This window comes from Nesoenas mayeri, assembly GCF_963082525.1.
Source record: "Nesoenas mayeri genome assembly, chromosome: 6".
Lineage (NCBI taxonomy): Eukaryota > Metazoa > Chordata > Aves > Columbiformes > Columbidae > Nesoenas > Nesoenas mayeri.
The window spans coordinates 5,717,729-5,737,371 of NC_137545.1; positions in this window are offsets into that span (position 1 = coordinate 5,717,729).

A 19,643-nucleotide genomic window follows, 5' to 3' on the forward strand; every position below is an offset into this window, starting at 1 on the left:
ACCAGGCCATCGTATTTATACAGTCCAATAAACTCTGTTATCCCTTTCCTCCACCTGGTTGGAGGCAGGACGCCTCTAATTTCTGTTTTGCACAGTCTCTGGGTGTGAATTAGAGGTTCCTTCAAGAGCATCAGAATCTCTTCTGCTCCTTTTGTAAACTGGAGCAGCCACCTTCCTAGGAGTTTTTCCTTTGATCTCACGTACTCGTTCTTGAAGTTCTGAGGTAGGTCTCCCATGCCACTTATTCATGTTTTCTCCTTGCTCATGTAGGAAGAACCACAGTGAACCTCTTTTTGTGGGCTACCTCTGTCCTCTCTCTCAAGATTGGAAACGCCTTTTCCTAATAGCTGAAACATAGGTTTGTGCAGGTCATGAATGGTACGTGTCTTCTCTGAGTTCTTTGATTTCTTGCAACAGCTTTTCCAACCGGTCATCAGATTTTTCACACAGTTTCTCTACAGCAGACACACAAGCCCGTAGAGAACCAGCAAGGCTGTCCTCAAAGTTCCGGAGCTGCTCAATCACTTCAGTAATATCTTGTACACCTCCAGCTGACCAGAGCATTCCTGCCAATGACTTAGCATATGCAGGTGGTGCACTTTGTACAAATCTGCGCCACAGAGGTCGTGTACAATTGATTCTATCTGGGTCTGTTCCCTCTTGGCTGTTTGATCCAAAATAGATGATCTCTCGCACAGCTAATTCTCTCAGGAACTGAATACCTCTCTCCATAGTATTCCATTTCCCTAACTTGGATATACAATCTTCCTTGTAGGGAAATCTTACTTACATAGCTGCCAAGAGCTGGATCCAGAGAGTAGTGGTGTTAGACTCTCTTGAAATTGCCATATCAATGGTGGAATCTCTTGACAGAGATCCCAGCTGCCTGGCTTCACCATCTTCCAATTCAATTGTTTCTGCCCCATTGTCCCAGCATCGGAGCAGCCAGGTTAAAATATTCTCGCCTTCACGACGACTAAAGTCTTTTCGCAGATCTCTCAGTTCACCTGGAGAAAAGGACCGAGTGGTGGTCACTTCATCTCCTCCCTGTCCTGATGACGCCCCTTGGGTTGATGTTGGCCCTGTGCCATCACCTGCCGCACAGGTAGTCTTTCTAGTGACTTTCTTACAACTGGCAACTGATGCTGATGTGGGTTTACCATCATTTGATTCATTTCCAGAGTCTGAATGACTGTCACAGTGATTACTATGGTTACAGCAGCAACAGTGCCCAGTGTGTGAGAAGGGGGGGCTGCCTTGTTAGCCTTTGAGGCTGGAGAAGTAATGTTATCTGCAGCGACCTTGGCAGAGGAGCTCTGCGTAGGAGCTGTAGCTTCAGCCTGCGAAGCCGCCGTTGGGGGGGCAGTGGCTACAGCGGCAGCTTTCGCTGTTTTGCTCTTTCTCAAGCGGCCAGGAGTACTTTTTGCTAAAGCTTCCGAAGACGCACTGCAAATCTCAGGACTAAAAAGAGACTCAAACCTCCTGTTGAATGCCATTTCTCTTAACAGAAGCACAAACTGACACACATTCAGCAAAACAGATAACACCATCACAGTTCTATCAAAACTCCAAGGATATTCAAAGCTCTCTAAAGCATTTGCGAACTGTCCTAGTGAAAAAACGAAAGTACTATTAGTCAGCCTTTCTAAAGATTCGCTTGACCATTTAGCAAACACAGAGCCGTACTGCTCTTTAATCTCTCCTGGAGGCTTTTCAAGGTAAAGCAGAAGCGAGTAGAAATTCATTAGTGGCTGCAGTATAAGGAAACAAACCAGTGACAAACCACACAGTATCATCATGATCATTGTCCAGTTCCTTGTTGTTATATACTGAATACTTCGATTTAAAAAGAAGGCCCAACACAGATATGGAATCAGTGAGCACAATGTAGAAAACAACTGATACAACTTATGCCATAACATCTTTAAATCAATGCAATTCACTTTGTCTTAATACAACTAAATAATATCCAAAGCAAACAGACGTGTGAGTATCACAACTCTGAGTTGGCACCATGCCAAGAAAATTGAAAGGTACGTCAGAGTAGTAGAAAAGCCAAAATCTTCAACTTTACCCCTTTCTTGTGCCCCATGTTGGGCGCCAAATATCTGTCGAGGGTTAAGATTGCGGGGTGACAATAAAACCCTGGCAGATGTATCGTTAACCCCCTCTCCCTCCCGACTTCCCCCTTTTGCCCCTCCCTCTCCCCCCTTTCCACTAAGGACAGGCGATCGGGAGTGAAAGAAGGACAGAGAGAAGAGAGTTGGAAAAAATTAAAGATGTTTTACTAATGCTACTAATAATAGAGAGAAATAATACAAAATATACAAAACCAATCTTGAAAGTCTCAGTAACTGCAGAGCCGGCACCCAAAGTCCTGGATTGGACTCTGCAGCCAACCGGAGCTGGATTCAGTCTCTCACTAGGCCTCAGTTCGCAGGGACGACTAGCAAGGTCCTCTCCTAATGTCGGCCATAAGAACAAAAGAAAAAGGGGCGAGATCCTCGTGATCTCCCACTTTTATATGAAGTATTCACATGAATGGAATGTTATACACAGTTGGTCAGTTTCTTGGTCACTTGTTTCTCGTCGCCCCTCTCGCGAGATGTCCATCCGTGCTTATCAATAAGTTTGCATTCCATTGCTAGGTTTACCAAAACATGTGTCTGGTTCTCCAGGAAAATGCAGTTAATATGAAGACTGTAGCTGACAGGCAAAATTCACTGAAAGAGAAACTTGTTTTTAACAAAACCAGGACAGTGACGAAGTCTGAACACCAAGACGTTGGTGCTTCTGTGAGATATAACACTGCCGTCTAAATTTGTGATTGTGCACACTGGTGCAAGTGGCTGCAAATACATTCAGTCTTGGGGTGCAAGGCTTTCAGAAGGGTGTCTGTAGGCACGTCTGAATATATGCCGCTGTCTGAACACCCACACTCGGTGGATTGCACACATGTTGTCGCTGTTTATAAGCAACAATGAAATGGCACGTGCCCACACATAGAAAAGCGGTCCGCTTTGCCTTTGTGCGGACATGCAAATTCATACGCAGGTGTCTGTACACTCACAAGCACATGAACTTGCATATATGCAGTCGCATAACCACCAGCTTTTCAAGACAGGCTCTACTGGATTTGGAACTATTCAGGCACACTTCCGAAAGCCGCGCACTCCAGGATTGTATACACGTACAACCACTTGCAGCAGTGTGCCACGTCATGAACTTACATGGACGGATTCTACCTCACAGAAGCAGGAATGTGTTTGCGTTCCGCTCTATATCACGGGTAAGCGTGTCAACATACACTGTGCTGTTTCTCCTGTGTAAGGCATCTTTTGTTAAATGTCTCATCAGACTGAGCATTTAGCCATTTCCTTTGTAGGACAAAAGAAAGAGATTGCGTAGGAAAACTCGCCATCTGCTTTCATCAGTGTAGGAGCCTACTGCTCTCCCTTTTCTTTGTCCACATGCACACATAGGATTCCTCACCGAAACACAGGCAAAGGGGTTTGTGCAAGCACAGCGATATGCGCAAAAACTACCACCTGCATGCACACGCAACTACACAGGAGCACCTACCTGCTCACACAGTGATGCAGAATGTTTCCAAATGGGTCATTTAGCCAAAGAAGAGCAGAGCTTGATATAAGGCAAAAATCATATCTGAAAGAACTTGGGCCACTTCCTGCCAGCAAGGAAAAGCTTCCATGCTCTACACTTCCTCTTTATTTCTGCTTTAGACTACACTCTGTTCATTTACCTTTCCCTTACAATTGCCTACAACGTGCCAGTGCTCCCTTCCCTTCCAGGCCCTCTCATCAGCACTTCTGGGATATGCATGGAGGGAGCTCTGCATGCACACAACACGTCTTGGACCCCACACACAGCGTCCTCATATTCTGCTGGGAGTACAAAAAAAAAAGTGGCAGATGTAGTAAGGCTGAGTCATGGCGGTTTGGTGCAGGGATCATGCATATCATGGGAATATTTCACCTTTTCTGCTCTAGTTTCCAGTGTATTACACCAAAACACCTACCTGATGACATCATTTCAACAATAAGAGCAGCAATTTGAGGATTTCAGCTTCTTTGGGGAACTGAGAAATTGCTGACCTGACACCAAGTCCTGCAGCGGCCCTGTCACCTGCAGTGTCACTGCATCCCCACCACGGTAGCGGACATTGTGACAAAGGTTCTACATCAGCTGGGTGTGGCAGCTGAGCGCCCCCTAGGGGAGGGGGAGCCTGTCAGCCCCGTGCCTGTCACTGCCTGTTGTCCCTGCTGTCACCAGCGAGGCCTCTGAAAACTGGCCAAAACATGCCCAGATTTGGTCCAAATGGCCCAAAGTCTCCAAGAGAAAAGATGGGATGAAGTATATGGGACAGAGGGAGAAAGAGAATGGAGCAGGATAAAGGGAGGGAAGAGGAAAAGCTAGTGCCAGGCTGCACGACTGAAATGGAAGAATATAAAGAAAAGAGGCAGGAAGCAGGAGAGTGAGAGAAAAGGAAAGAAGAGAGGAAAGAAGGGATATCCAGCCAGACAAGGGGTTAGTGAGAGATGCTGGGACAAACAAGATTAGAAGGAAATATGCAAGGCAAGGTAAGGCAAGGTAGACTAGGCTGCAGGATATTTTTTTGATTTATATTTTCTAGCACATTCATCTTCAGAAAAGGATGAAAGCCATCAGACCTTTTAAATTAGGTCCACACAAAAACCCCAACTACTTAATGACATTTAGACTAAGCCTGAAATGCAGAGATCTCTTCATAAGAATGATTTTTATACTGTACTTCCACAATCTGCTGGCAGTATAAAAAAATAAGCTGCAGATCTCCTTAGGCTGAGTCCTGGTGGTTTGGTGCAGGGATCATGCATATCATGGGAATATTTCACCATTTCTGCTCTGTTTTTCAGTGTATTACACCAAAACACCCAACTGATGACATGTCGTTTTGCCTTGCCTTACGTGGCTGTTTAGCCTTGCCTTGCCCTTTTGTCTTGCCTGCCTTGCCCATTTCCTTTGGCCTTTTGCCTTATCTTGCCCTTTTGCCTTCCCTTGCTTTGCCGTTTTGCCTTGCCTTGCTTAACCTTCCTATTTTTCCATGCCTTGCTTTGCCTTACACTTTTGCCTTGCCTACCTTGCTCTTTTCTCTTGCCTTGCCCTTCTGCATTGCCTTGCCCTTTTGACTTGACCTGCCTTACCTTGCCTTGCTTTGCCCTTTTCCATTGCCTTGCCTTGCCTTGCCCTTTTGCCTTGTCTTTCCTTGCCTTCCACTTTTGCCTTGCCTTGCCCTTTTGCATTGCCTTGCTTTGCCTGGAACTTTTGCCTTGCCCTGCTTTTCCATTTTGCCTTGACTTGTTTTTCCCTTTTGCCTTGCCTTACTAGCCCTTTTGCCTTGCCTTGCCCTTTTACCTTCGCTTGCTCTGCCGTTTTGCCTTGCCTTGCCTTTTTGCCTCGCTTTTTTGCCTTGCCTTTTTGACTTGCCTTTTTGCCTTGCATTACTTGCCCTTTTGCCTTGCCTTGCCTAGCTCTTTTGCCTTGCTTTGCCTTCCCCTTTTTCCTTGCCTTGCTTTGCTTTACCCTTTTGCCTTGCTTCACCTTGCCCTTTTCTGTTGCCTTTCCCTTATCCCTTGCCTTCCCCTTTTCCCCTGCCTTGCCTTGCCTTGGCTTTTTTTCTTCCCTTGTCTTGCTTATCCCTTTTGTATTGCCTTCCCTTCTGCTTTTGCCTTGCCTTGCCCTTCTGCATTGCCTTGCCTTGCCCTTTGCCTTGCCTTGCCTTGCCTTCCCCTTTTGTCTTGCCTTGCCCTTTTCTCTTGTCTTGCCTTGCCCGTTTGCCTTGCCTTTTCTTGCCTTGCCCTTTTGACTTGCCTTGCCTTGCCTTTCCTTGCCCTTTTTCCTTGCCTTGCCTCTTTTGCCATGCCTTGCCCGTTTCGCTTGCCTTGCCTTGCCTTGGCTTATTCTCTTCACTTGTCTTCCTTTGCCCTTTTGCCTTGCCTTGCCTTTCCTTACCTTTTTGCCTTGATCTTTTCCCTTGTCTTTGTTTGCCTTGCTTTTGCCTTACCTTGCCCTTTTGCCTTGCCTTGCCTTTTTGCCTTGCCTTCCCTTGCCATTTTCCCTTGCAATGCCCTTTAGCCTTGCCCTTTTGCTTTGTCTTGCCTTGCCTTCCGATTTTTCCTTCTCTTGCCTTGCCTTCCCCTTTTGCCTTGCCCTGTCTTCTCTCTGTTCTTGGACGACAGAAGTGTTTACCCTCAAGCATGTCAGTACGTATCACATACGTCTTTCTATCAATAGACTGGAGCAGGCACGCTTGCGGATGGGTGCATGTGTGTGGCGAGGCGATTGCTGAAGCATCAGTGTGTGAAAAGGTAGGTGATTTTCTCTAGCTGTGTTTGCATGCACGAGGTGGTGGGTGCACATACCCGGGAGCTTGTGGAAAGGTTTCTGCTTGGTTTTCAATGAGGAATTGTGTGAGTTCACATGGACAAAAAAAAGGTGTAGCAACTAGATTCCAGCGCAGAAAATGCAAGTTTTCCGATACTATCTCTTTCTCCCTACACTGCCGTCTATACACTCGCAGACACGGGGACGTGCATCAGTGCCGTCACAGATCCACCAGCTTTTGAGCACTCTGCTGGTTTTCACACCTTTCAGACACACTCCTGAAAGCGGTGCACGCTGCTGTTCATTCGCACTTTTCAGACACACTCCTGAAAGCCGCGCACACTGCAGTTCATTTGCTAAATGCCATCTTCGGAAGCATTTCTCCTGTCAATCTAAAGCTCAGCTGTCCTCTCGTGTTACTGAGAAATGTCAGCGCAGAAAATCCGTCTCTGTTGAGCACACGTCAATCCCTCTTCACTGTTCCTTTGTTGCCTCTGCCTAGATGATTTCCCTTTTCTCTCTCTTCACTGGAGCAGTCATGGCTGTGCTTTGTTACACACAGGCACAGCCAACGCACACCAAGTGTCAACAGACATACTCCGCTGAGCTCAACACTAGCGCAGATGCACATGTGCGATGAAAGCAACACACATGCTTGTGGAGAGAAAGACATGCATTCACGCGCATGTGGAGCGACGGATAGATTCTGCAGGCGCTAAAGAACACTGACTGACTTACAGGCAGACTGTCCCAACACCAACAGGGACCGCTTTGCAGCTATCCTAGGCGCTGATTATCGAACCAACTACACTAACCTGTGCAAAACTCCCAGACACACACAGGCAAGAGACATTCTCTCCAACAAGCACACAAGTGTTTGCCCTTAGCTATAGATCAGGGACAAGCTTGTGCAGAGACGCCCTGTTGATCTTTCGCGTTAAGACATGATCTTTTTCATTTCTCTTGTAGATCGACTGCTGAGCGCCTTTACTCGGGCCACTGTGAAGCATTTGACATAGGTGAGAAGTAGCTTGGACCAGCATGCAGTTCTGCCTACGACTGTCTTGGCTCCTTTACTTAGCAGAGCTCCCTTGCATCTGTCCGCGTGGGAAATGCAGGACTGGGCCACGTTGTGCAACACGCGGGACCTTGCCAACAAACGGCGCAGCTGTGCACTCAATCCAATGGTGTTTGTGACAAACACCCTGTCCAGGGGAGTTTGTGACACACACACTGTAAAATAGCGTTTGTGACACGCACACGCTGTCCAATGCAGTTTGTGACACACACACTATCCATGGGGGTTTGTTAAACACACACTGTCCAGAGGAGTTTGCGACACACATGCTGTCCAATGGGGTTTCTGAAACACAGCCAGTCCAATGGGATTTGAGACACAAACACTGCCCAGAGGGGTTTGTGACACACACACTGTCCAATAGGGTTTGTGACACAGACACGGTCCATTCGCTTTACTGACACACACACTGTCCAATGGGGTTTGAAACACGCACACTGACCAAAGGGGCTTGTAACACACCTGCTGTCCAATGGGGTTTGTGACACACAGGCTGTCCAATGGGATTTGTGAACACACACACTGTCTAATGGTGTTTGTGACAAACACACTATCCAGAGGGGTTTGTGACATACACCCTGTCCAATGGGGTTTGAGTCTCACACGCTGTCCGGGGGGGGGTTGTGAAACACACACTTTCCAATGGGGTTTGAGAAACACACGCTGTCCAGTGGGGTTTATGACACACACACTGTCCAAAGGGGTTTGTGACACACACACTGTCCAATCCGGTTTGTGACACAAACAGTGTCCAGGGGGGTTTGTGACACACACACTTTCCAAAGGGGTTTGTGACACCCACACTGTCCATAGGGGTTTGTGACAGACATGATTTCCAGAGTGGTTTGTAACACTCACACTGTCTATAGGGTACCATGACTCGCACGCTGTACAATGGGGTTTGTGACATACAAACTGTCCAAGGGAATTTGTGAATACACACACTGTCCAGGGAGGGTTGTGACACACACAGTCCAATGGGGTTTGTGACACACACACTGTCCAGGGGAGTTTGTTACACACATGCTGTCCAGGGGTGTTTGTGACAGACAGGCTGTCCAATCGGGTTTTGACACACTTGTTGTCCAATGAGGTTTGTGACATACACACTGTGCAAAGGGGTTTGTGACACACACACTGTCCAGGGGATTTGAGAAAAACGTGCTGTCCAATGGAATTTGTGACACACACCCTGTCCAATGGGGTCTGAGACACACACGCTGTCCAATAAGGTTTGTGACACACACGCTGTCCAATGGGGTCTGTGACACAAACACACTGTCCAATGGGGTTTCGGACACACACTGTGTCCACTGGGGTATGTGACACACACAAGCTGTCCAATGGGGATTGTGACACACACACTGTCCAATGGGGTTTGAGACACACGCGATGTCCAATGGTGTTTGTGCTACACAGGCTGTCCAATGGGGTTTGAGATTCACACAATGTCTAATGGGTTTTGAGACTCACACAATGTCCAATGGGGCTTGTGACACACGCACTGTTTAGTGAGGTTGCCTTTCCTTGCCTTGCTTTGCTTTACCCTTTTGCCTTGCTTCACCTTGCCCTTTTCTGTTGCCTTTCCCTTATCCCTTGCCTTCCCCTTTTCCCCTGCCTTGCCTTGCCTTGGCTTTTTTTCTTCCCTTGTCTTGCTTATCCCTTTTGTATTGCCTTGCCTTCTCCTTTTGCCTTGCCTTGCCCTTCTGCATTGCCTTGCCTTGACCTTTTCCTTGCCTTGCCTTGTCTTCCCCTTTTGCCTTGCTTTGCATTTTTGCCTTGCCTTGCCCTTTTCTCTTGTCTTGCCTTGCCCGTTTGCCTTGCCTTTCTTGCCTTGCCCTTTTGACTTGCCTTGCCTTGCCTTGCCCTTTTTCCTTGCCTTGCCTTGCTTCTTTTGTCATGCCTTGCCCTGCCTCTTTTGCCATGCCTTGCCCGTTTCACTTGCCTTGCCTTGCCTTGGCTTATTCTCTTCACTTGTCTTCCTTTGCCCTTTTGCCTTGCCTTGCCTTTCCTTACCTTTTTGCCTTGATCTTTTCCCTTGTCTTTGTTTGCCTTGCTTTTGCCTTGCCTTGCCCTTTTGCCTTGCCTTGTCCTTTTGCCTTGCCTTGCCTTTTTGCCTTGCCTTCCCTTGCCATTTTCCCTTGCAATGCCCTTTAGCCTTGCCCTTTTGCTTTATCTTGCCTTGCCTTCCGATTTTTCCGTCTCTTGCCTTGCCTTCCCCTTTTGCCTTGCCCTGTCTTCTCTCTGTTCTTGGACGACAGAAGTGTTTACCCTCAAGCATGTCAGTACGTTTCACGTACGTCTTTCTATCAACAGACTGGAGCAGGCACGCTTGCGGATGTGTGCATGTGTGTGGCCAGGCGTTTACTTAAGCATCAGTGTGTGAAAAGGTAGGTGATTTTCTCTAGCTGCGTTTGCATTCACGAGGTGGTGGGTGCACATACCCGGGAGCTTGTGGAAAGGTTTCTGCTTGGTTTTCAATGAGGAATCGTGTGAGTTCACATGGACAAAAAAAAGGTGTAGCAACTAGATTCCAGCGCAGAAAATGCAAGTTTTCCGATACTATCTCTTTCTCCCTACACTGAGTTGTGTGTAGAAACCGCTAAGCCTGCGATAGGCAAGTAAGCTACCATGAAGCATGCCGTACGAAGAAAATACTAACAGATCCCCGGTTCACACCTTGTTTCTGATACGTGCTTGAACGCAAATACGTTGGTGCTGCTGTGGCATAAAAGATGTCCGTCAGAATATGTGATTACGCACACCAAGGCTTGTTTATACCTTCGTTCCTGGGGTGCGGGGCTTTCAGGACCGGGTCTGTGGAGTCATCTGCAGAGGTGCCGCTGTCAGAACACGCAGACTCGACTGTATACCAAAATATCAGCAGACGCGTTTTACCACGTAGCTTAGCATGCAGAGAGGTACGTCTGTTCCGAAGAGACAATGGAATCGCGTGTGCACACACAGAAGAAAAACCTGACCTTGTGCCTTTGTGCGAACATGAAACAACTGTCTATACACTCGCAGACACGAGGATGTGCATCAGTGCCGTCACAGACCCACCAGCTTTTGAGTAGAGGCTCTGATGGTTTTCGCACCTTTCAGGCACACTCCTGAAAGCCGCGCACGCTGCTGTTCATTCGCACTTTTCAGGCACACTCCTGAAAGCCGCGCACACTGCTTTTCATTTGCTAAATGCTGTCTTCAGAAGCATTTCTCCTGTCGATCTAAAGCTCAGCTGTCCTCTCGTGTTACTGAGAAATGTCAGCGCAGAAAATCCGTCTCTTTTGAGAACACGTCAATCCCTCTTCGGTGTTCCTTTGTTGCCTCTGCCTAGATGATTTCCCTTTTCTCTCTTCACTGGAGCAGTCATGGCTGTGCTTTGTTACACACAGGCACAGCCAACGCACACCAAGTGTCAACAGACATACTCCGCTGAGCTCAACACTAGTGCAGATGCACATGTGAGACGAAAGCAACACACATGCTTGTGGAGAGAAAGACACACCTTCACATGCGTGTGGAGCGACTGATAGATACTGCAGGCGCTAAAGAACACTGACTGACTTACAGGCAGACTGTCCCAACACCACCAAGGACTGCTTTGCAGCTATCCTAGATGCTGATTATCGAACCAACTACACTGACCTGTGCGAAACTCCCAGACACTTACAGGCAAGAGACATTCTCTCCGACAAGCACACAAGTGTTTGCCCTTAGCTATAGATCAGGGACAAGCTTGTTGATCATTCGCGTTAAGGCATGATCTGTTTCATTTCTCTTGTAGATCGACTGCTGAGTGCCTTTACTCGGGCCACTATGAAGCATTTGACATAGGTGAGAAGTAGCTTGGACCAGCATGCAGTTCTGCCTACGACTGTCTTGGCTACTTTAATTAGCAGAGCTCCCTTCCATCTGTCCGCGTGGGATATGCAGGACTGGGCCATGTCGTGCAACACGCGGGACCTTGCCAACAAACGGCACAACTGTGCACTCAATCCAATAGGGTTTGTGACACACACACTGTCCAGGGAGGTTTGTGACACACACACTGTAAAATGGCGTTTGTGACACACACACACTGTCCAATGCAGTTTGTGACACAAACACTGTCCACGGGGGTTTGTTACGCACACACTGTCCAATGGGATTTGGAACACACACAGAGTAAAATGGGGTTTGTGACAAACACACTGTCCAAAGGGGTTTGTGACACACACTCTGTCCGGGGGGTTTTTTGACACACACACAGTCAAATGGGGTTTGTGACACACATGCTATCCAGAGTGGTCTGTGACACACACGATGTTCAGTGGGGTTTCTGACACACACACTGTCCTGAGAGGTTTGTAACACACACACACACTGTCTAAGGGGATTTGTGACAGACACACTGTTCAATGGGGTTTGAGACACACACACTCTCCAATACAGTTTGTGACACACACACTGTCCAGGGGGTATGTGACACACACTCTTTCCAATGGCGTTTGTGACACAACCGCTGTCCAATGGGGTTTGAGACACAAACACAGTCCCGAGGAGTTTGTGAAACACACACTCTCTAATGGAGTTTGAGACACACATGTTGTCCAATGGGGTTTGTGACAAACACACTGTTTAATGGGGTTTGTGACACACAAGCTATTAAAAAGGGGTTTGTGACACACACGCTGTACAGGGGATTTTGTCGACACACACACTGTCCAATGGGGTTTGTGAAACACACTGTCCAATGGGGTTTAGGACAAACACGATGTCCAATGGAATTTGTGACACACACGCTGTCCAGGTGGGTTTGTGACACACACTCTATCCAATGGGGTTTGCACACAGACGCTGTCCAATGGGGTTTGTGACACACACACTGTCCCATCGGATTTGTCACCTACACGCTGTCCAATGGGGTCTGAGACAAATACACTATCCAAAGGAGTTTTTGAAACACAGGCTATCCAAGGTGTTTTTTGACACACATGCTGTCCAGTGGGTTCTGTGACACACACACAGTCCGATGTGGATTGTGAGACGCACGCTGACCAGGGAGGTTTGTGACTCACACACTGTCCAGGGTGTTTGTGACAAACACACTGTCCAATGCCGTTTGTGACACACAGACGCTGTCCAATGGGGTTTGAGACACACACACTGTCCAGGGGGGGTTGAGACACACACGCTATCCAATGGGAATTGTGATACACACGTTGTCCAGATAGTTTGTGACACACACAAGCTGTCCAATAGGGTTTGTGACACACACGCTGTCCATTGGGGTTTGTGACACACACACTGTTCCTAGGGGTTTGTGACACACACACTGTGCAGAGTGTTTTGTCACACGCGTCTGTCTAATGGGGTTTGTGACACACACACTGTCCAATAGGGTTTGTGACACACACACAGTACAAGGATTTTTGTGAGACACACATTTTCCAGGGGGTTTGTGACACACACACTTTGCAATGCTGTTTGTGACACACACGCTGTCCAGGGTGGTTTGTGAAACGCACATTGTCCAATGGGGTTTGAGACACACACGCTGTGCAGGGGGATTTGTGACAAACACACTCTCCAATGGTGTTTGTGTCACACACGCAGTCCAATGGTGTTTGTGACACACACACACTTTCCAAAGGCCTTTGTGACACACAAGCTGTCGAGGGGAGTTTGTGACACACACACTGTCGAATAAGGTTTGTGACACACAAACGCTCTCCAATGGGGTTTGTGAAACACACACTGTCCAAGGGTTTTTGTGAACACACACACTGTCCAGAGGGGTTTGTGGACACACATACTGCCCAGAGGGTTTTGTCAAACGCACGCTGTCCGATGGGGCTTGTGACACACACACTGTCCAGGAGGGTTTGTGACACACACACTGTTCAATGGGATTTGTGACACACATGCTTTCCAATGGGGTTTGAGACACACACACTGTCGAAAGGGGTTTGTGACACAATTGCTGTCCAGGGTGATTAGTGACACACACACTGTCTAATGGGGTTTGTTACACACACCCTGTCCAGTGGGATTTGTGAGACACACATGGTGTTCAATGTGTTTTGTGACACACACCCTGTCCTGGGGAGTTTGTGACACACACACTGTCCAGGGGACATTTTGAAACATACACTGTCCAGGGGACATTGTGAAACATACGCTGTCCAATGGGATTTGAGACACACACAAAGTCCAAAGGGGTTTGTGAAACACACACTATCCAATGGGATTTGAGACAAACACGAAGTCCAATAGGCTTTGTGACACACGCGCTGTCCAATGGGGTTTGTGACACACACACTTTCCAATGGGGTTTGTGACACAAACACTGTTCAATGGGGATTGTGACACACACATTGTCCAGGAGGATTTGTGACACACACACGTACTCCAATGGGGTCTGTGACATATACAGTGTCGAGAGGGTTTGTGACACACACACGCTGTCCAATGGCGTTTCTGACAAACACACTGTCCAGGGAGGTTTGTGCCACAAACAATGTCCAGGGGTTTGTTTTACACACACACATTGTCTAATGGGGTTTGTGACACACACATTGTCTAGAGGGATTTGAGACACACACAGGCTTTCCAATGGGGTTTGTGACACACACCCTGTCCAGAGGGGTTTGTGACACACACACTGTCCAGGGGGTTTGTGACACACACTCTTTCCAATGGCGTTTGTGACAAAATCACTGTCCAATGGGGTTTGAGACACAAACACAGTCCTTAGGAGTTTGTGAAACACACACTGTCTAATGGAGTTTGAGACACACACGTTGTCCAATGGGGTTTGTGACAAACACACTGTTTAATGGGGTTTGTGAAACACAAGCTATTAAAAAGGGGTTTGTGACACACACGCTGTACAGGGGATTTTGTCGACACACACACTGTCCAATGGGGTTTGTGAAACACACACTGTCCAATGGGGTTTAGGACAAACATGATGTCCAATGGAGTTTGTGGCAAACACACGCTGTCCAGGTGGGTTTGTGACACACACTCTATCCAATGGGGTTTGCACACAGACGCTGTCCAATGGGGTTTGAGACACACACACTGTCCAGGGGGGGTTGAGACACACACGCTATCCAATGGGAATTGTGATACACATGGTGTCCAGATAGTTTGTGACACACACAAGCTGTCCAATAGGGTTTGTGACACACACGTTGTCCATTGGGGTTTGTGACACACACACTGTTCCTAGGGGTTTGTGACACACACACTGTGCAGAATGTTTTGTCACACGTGTCTGTCTAATGGGGTTTGTGACACACACACTGTCCAATAGGGTTTGTGACACACACACAGCACAAGGATTTTTGTGAGACACACATTTTCCAGGGGGTTTGTGACACACACACTTTGCAATGCTGTTTGTGACACACACGCTGTCCAGGGTGGTTTGTGAAACGCACGTTGTCCAATGGTGTTTGAGACACACACGCTGTGTAGGGGGATTTGTGACAGACACACTCTCCAATGGTGTTTGTGTCACACACGCAGTCCAATGGTGTTTGTGACACACACACACTTTCCAAAGGCCTTTGTGACACACAAGCTGTCGAGGGGAGTTTGTGACACACACACTGTCGAATAAGGTTTGTGACACACAAACGCTCTCCAATGGGGTTTGTGAAACACACACTGTCCAAGGGTTTTTGTGAACACACACACTGTCCAGAGGGGTTTGTGGACACACATACTGCCCAGAGGGTTTTGTCAAATGCACGCTGTCTGATGGGGTTTGTGACACACACACTGTCCAATAGGGTTTGTGACACACACACAGTACAAGGATTTTTGTGAGACACACATTTTCCAGGGGGTTTGTGACACACACACTTTGCAATGCTGTTTGTGACACACACGCTGTCCAGGGTGGTTTGTGAAACGCACGTTGTCCAATGGGGTTTGAGACACACACGCTGTGTAGGGGGATTTGTGACAAACACACTCTCCAATGGTGTTTCTGTCACACACGCAGTCCAATGGTGTTTGTGACACACACACACTTTCCAAAGGCCTTTGTGACACACAAGCTGTCGAGGGGAGTTTGTGACACACACACTGTCGAATAAGGTTTGTGACACACAAACGCTCTCCAATGGGGTTTGTGAAACACACACTGTCCAAGGGTTTTTGTGAACACACACACTGTCCAGAGGGGTTTGTGGACACACATACTGCCCAGAGGGTTTTGTCAAACGCACGCTGTCCGATGGGGCTTGTGACACACACACTGTCCAGGAGGGTTTGTGACACACACACTGTTCAATGGGATTTGTGACACACATGCTTTCCAATGGGGTTTGAGACACACACACTGTCGAAAGGGGTTTGTGACACAATTGCTGTCCAGGGTGGTTAGTGACACACACACTGTCTAATGGGGTTTGTTACACACACCCTGTCCAGTGGGGTTTGTGAGACACACATGGTGTTCAATGTGTTTTGTGACACACACCCTGTCCTGTGGAGTTTGCGACACACACACTGTCCAGGGGACATTTTGAAACATACACTGTCCAGGGGACATTGTGAAACATACGCTGTCCAATGGGATTTGAGACACACACAAAGTCCAAAGGGGTTTGTGAAACACACACTATCCAATGGGATTTGAGACAAACACGAAGTCCAATAGGCTTTGTGACACACGCGTTGTCCAATGGGGTTTGTGACACACACACTTTCCAATGGGGTTTGTGACACAAACACTGTTCAATGGGGATTGTGACACACACATTGTCCAGGGGGATTTGTGACACACACACGTACTCCAATGGGGTCTGTGACATATACAGTGTCGAGAGGGTTTGTGACACACACACACTGTCCAATGGCGTTTCTGACAAACACACTGTCCAGGGAGGTTTGTGCCACAAACAATGTCCAGGGGTTTGTTTGACACACACACATTGTCTAATGGGGTTTGTGACACACACACTGTCTAGAGGGATTTGAGACACACACAGGCTTTCCAATGGGGTTTGTGACACACACCCTGTCCAGGGGGGTTTGTGACACACACACTGTCCAGGGGGTTTGTGACACACACTCTTTCCAATGGCGTTTGTGACACAACCGCTGTCCAATGGGGTTTGAGACACAAACACAGTCCCGAAGAGTTTGTGAAACACACACTGTCTAATGGAGTTTGAGACACACACGTTGTCCAATGGGGTTTGTGGCAAACACACTGTTTAATGGGGTTTGTGACACACAAGCTATTAAAAAGGGGTTTGTGACACACACGCTGTACAGGGGATTTTGTCGACACACACACTGTCCAATGGGGTTTGTGAAACACACACTGTCCAATGGGGTTTAGGACAAACACGATGTCCAATGGAATTTGTGGCACACACGCTGTCCAGGTGGGTTTGTGACACACACTCTATCCAATGGGGTTTGCACACAGACGCTGTCCAATGGGGTTTGAGACACACACACTGTCCAGGGGGGGTTGAGACACACACGCTATCCAATGGGAATTGTGATACACATGGTGTCCAGATAGTTTGTGACACACACAAGCTGTCCAATAGGGTTTATGACACACACACAGCACAAGGATTTTTGTGAGACACACATTTTCCAGGGGGTTTGTGACACACACACTTTGCAATGCTGTTTGTGACACACACGCTGTCCAGGGTGGTTTGTGAAACGCACATTGTCCAATGGGATTTGAGACACACACGCTGTGCAGGGGGATTTGTGACAAACACACTCTCCAATGGTGTTTGTGTCACACACGCAGTCCAATGGTGTTTGTGACACATACACACTTTCCAAAGGCCTTTGTGACACACAAGCTGTCGAGGGGAGTTTGTGACACACACACTGTCGAATAAGGTTTGTGACACACAAACGCTCTCCAATGGGGTTTGTGAAACACACACTGTCCAAGGGTTTTTGTGAACACACGCACTGTCCAGAGGGGTTTGTGGACACACATACTGCCCAGAGGGTTTTGTCAAACGCACGCTGTCCGATGGGGCTTGTGACACACACACTGTCCAGGAGGGTTTGTGACACACACACTGTTCAATGGGATTTGTGACACACATGCTTTCCAATGGGGTTTGAGACACACACACTGTCGAAAGGGGTTTGTGACACAATTGCTGTCCAGGGTGGTTAGTGACACACACACTGTCTAATGGGGTTTGTTACACACACCCTGTCCAGTGGGGTTTGTGAGACACACATGGTGTTCAATGTGTTTTGTGACACACACCCTGTCCTGGGGAGTTTGTGACACACACACTGTCCAGGGGACATTTTGAAACATACACTGTCCAGGGGACATTGTGAAACATACACTGTCCAATGGGATTTGAGACACACACAAAGTCCAAATGGGTTTGTGAAACACACACTATCCAATGGGATTTGAGACAAACACGAAGTCCAATAGGCTTTGTGACACACGCGCTGTCCAATGGGGTTTGTGACACACACACTTTCCAATGGGGTTTGTGACACAAACACTGTTCAATGGGGATTGTGACACACACATTGTCCAGGGGGATTTGTGACACACACACGTACTCCAATGGGATGTTTGTGAGAAACACTCTAACCAAAAGGGTTTTTGATATACGCACTGTCCACTGGGGTTTTGTGAGACACAAACTGTCCAATGGGCTTTGTGACACTCACGCTGTCCAGAGGGGTTTGTGACACACACACTGTCCAGGGGGGTGTGTGACACACACACTGTCCAGGGGGGTTTGGTACACACACGCTGTCCAATGGGGTTTGTGATACACATGCTCTCGAATGGGTTTTATGACCCACACATGGTCCAATGGTGTTTGGGACACTCACCCTGTACAATTTGGTTTGTGACACACACGTTGTCCAGGGGGTTTTTTGAGACAGACACACGCTTTCCAAAGGAGTTTGTGACACACACACGGTGTCCAGTGGGGTTTGTGACTACACACACTGTCTAATGGCATTTGTGACACACACGCTGTCCTGGGAGGCTTGTGAAACACATGCTGTCTAATGGGGTTTGAGACACACACAATGTCCAATGGGGTTTGTGAGAAACAGGAAGTCCAATAGGATTTGTGACACAAGCGCTGTCCAATGGGTTTTGTGACACACACACTGTACATTGAGGTTTGTGACACGAACACTGTCCAATAGGGATTGTGACACACACATTGTCCAGGAGGATTTGTGACACACACACGTACTCCAATGGAGTCTGTGACATACACACTGTCGAGAGGGGTTTGTGACACACACACGCTGTCCAATAGCGTTTCTGACAAACACACTGTCCAGGGAGGTTTGTGCCACAAACAATGTCCAGGGGTTTGTTTTACACACACACATTGTCTAATGGAGTTTGTGACACACACACTGTCCAGAGGGATTGGAGATACACACAGGCTTTCCAATGGGGTTTGTGACACACACCCTGTCCAGGGGGTTTTGTAACACACACACTGTCCAGGGGGTTTGTGACACACACTCTTTCCAATGGCGTTTGTGACACAACCGCTGTCCAATGGGGTTTGAGAAACAAACACAGTCTCGAGGAGTTTGTGAAACACACACTGTCTAATGGAGTTTGAGACACACACGTTGTCCAATGGGGTTTGTGACAAACACACTGTTTAATGGGGTTTGTGACACACAAGCTATTAAAAAGGGGTTTGTGACACACACCCTGTCCAGGGGGTTTTGTAACACACACACTGTCCAGGGGGTATGTGACACACATGTTTTCCAATGACGTTTGTGACAAAACCACTGTCCAATGGGGTTTGAGACAGAAACACAGTCCTGAGGGGTTTGTGAAACACACACTGTCTAATGGAGTTTGAGACACACACGTTGTCCAATGGGGTTTGTGACAAACACACTGTTTAATGGGATTTGTGACACACAAGCTATTAAAAAGGGGTTTGTGACACACACGCTGTACAGGGGATTTTGTCGACACACACACTGTCCAACGGGGTTTGTGAAACACACACTGTCCAATGGGGTTTAGGACAAACACGATGTCCAATGGAATTTGTGGCACACACGCTGTCCAGGTGGGTTTGTGACACACACTCTATCCAATGGGGTTTGCACACAGACGCTGTCCAATGGGGTTTGTGACACACACACTGTCCCATGGGATTTGTCACATACA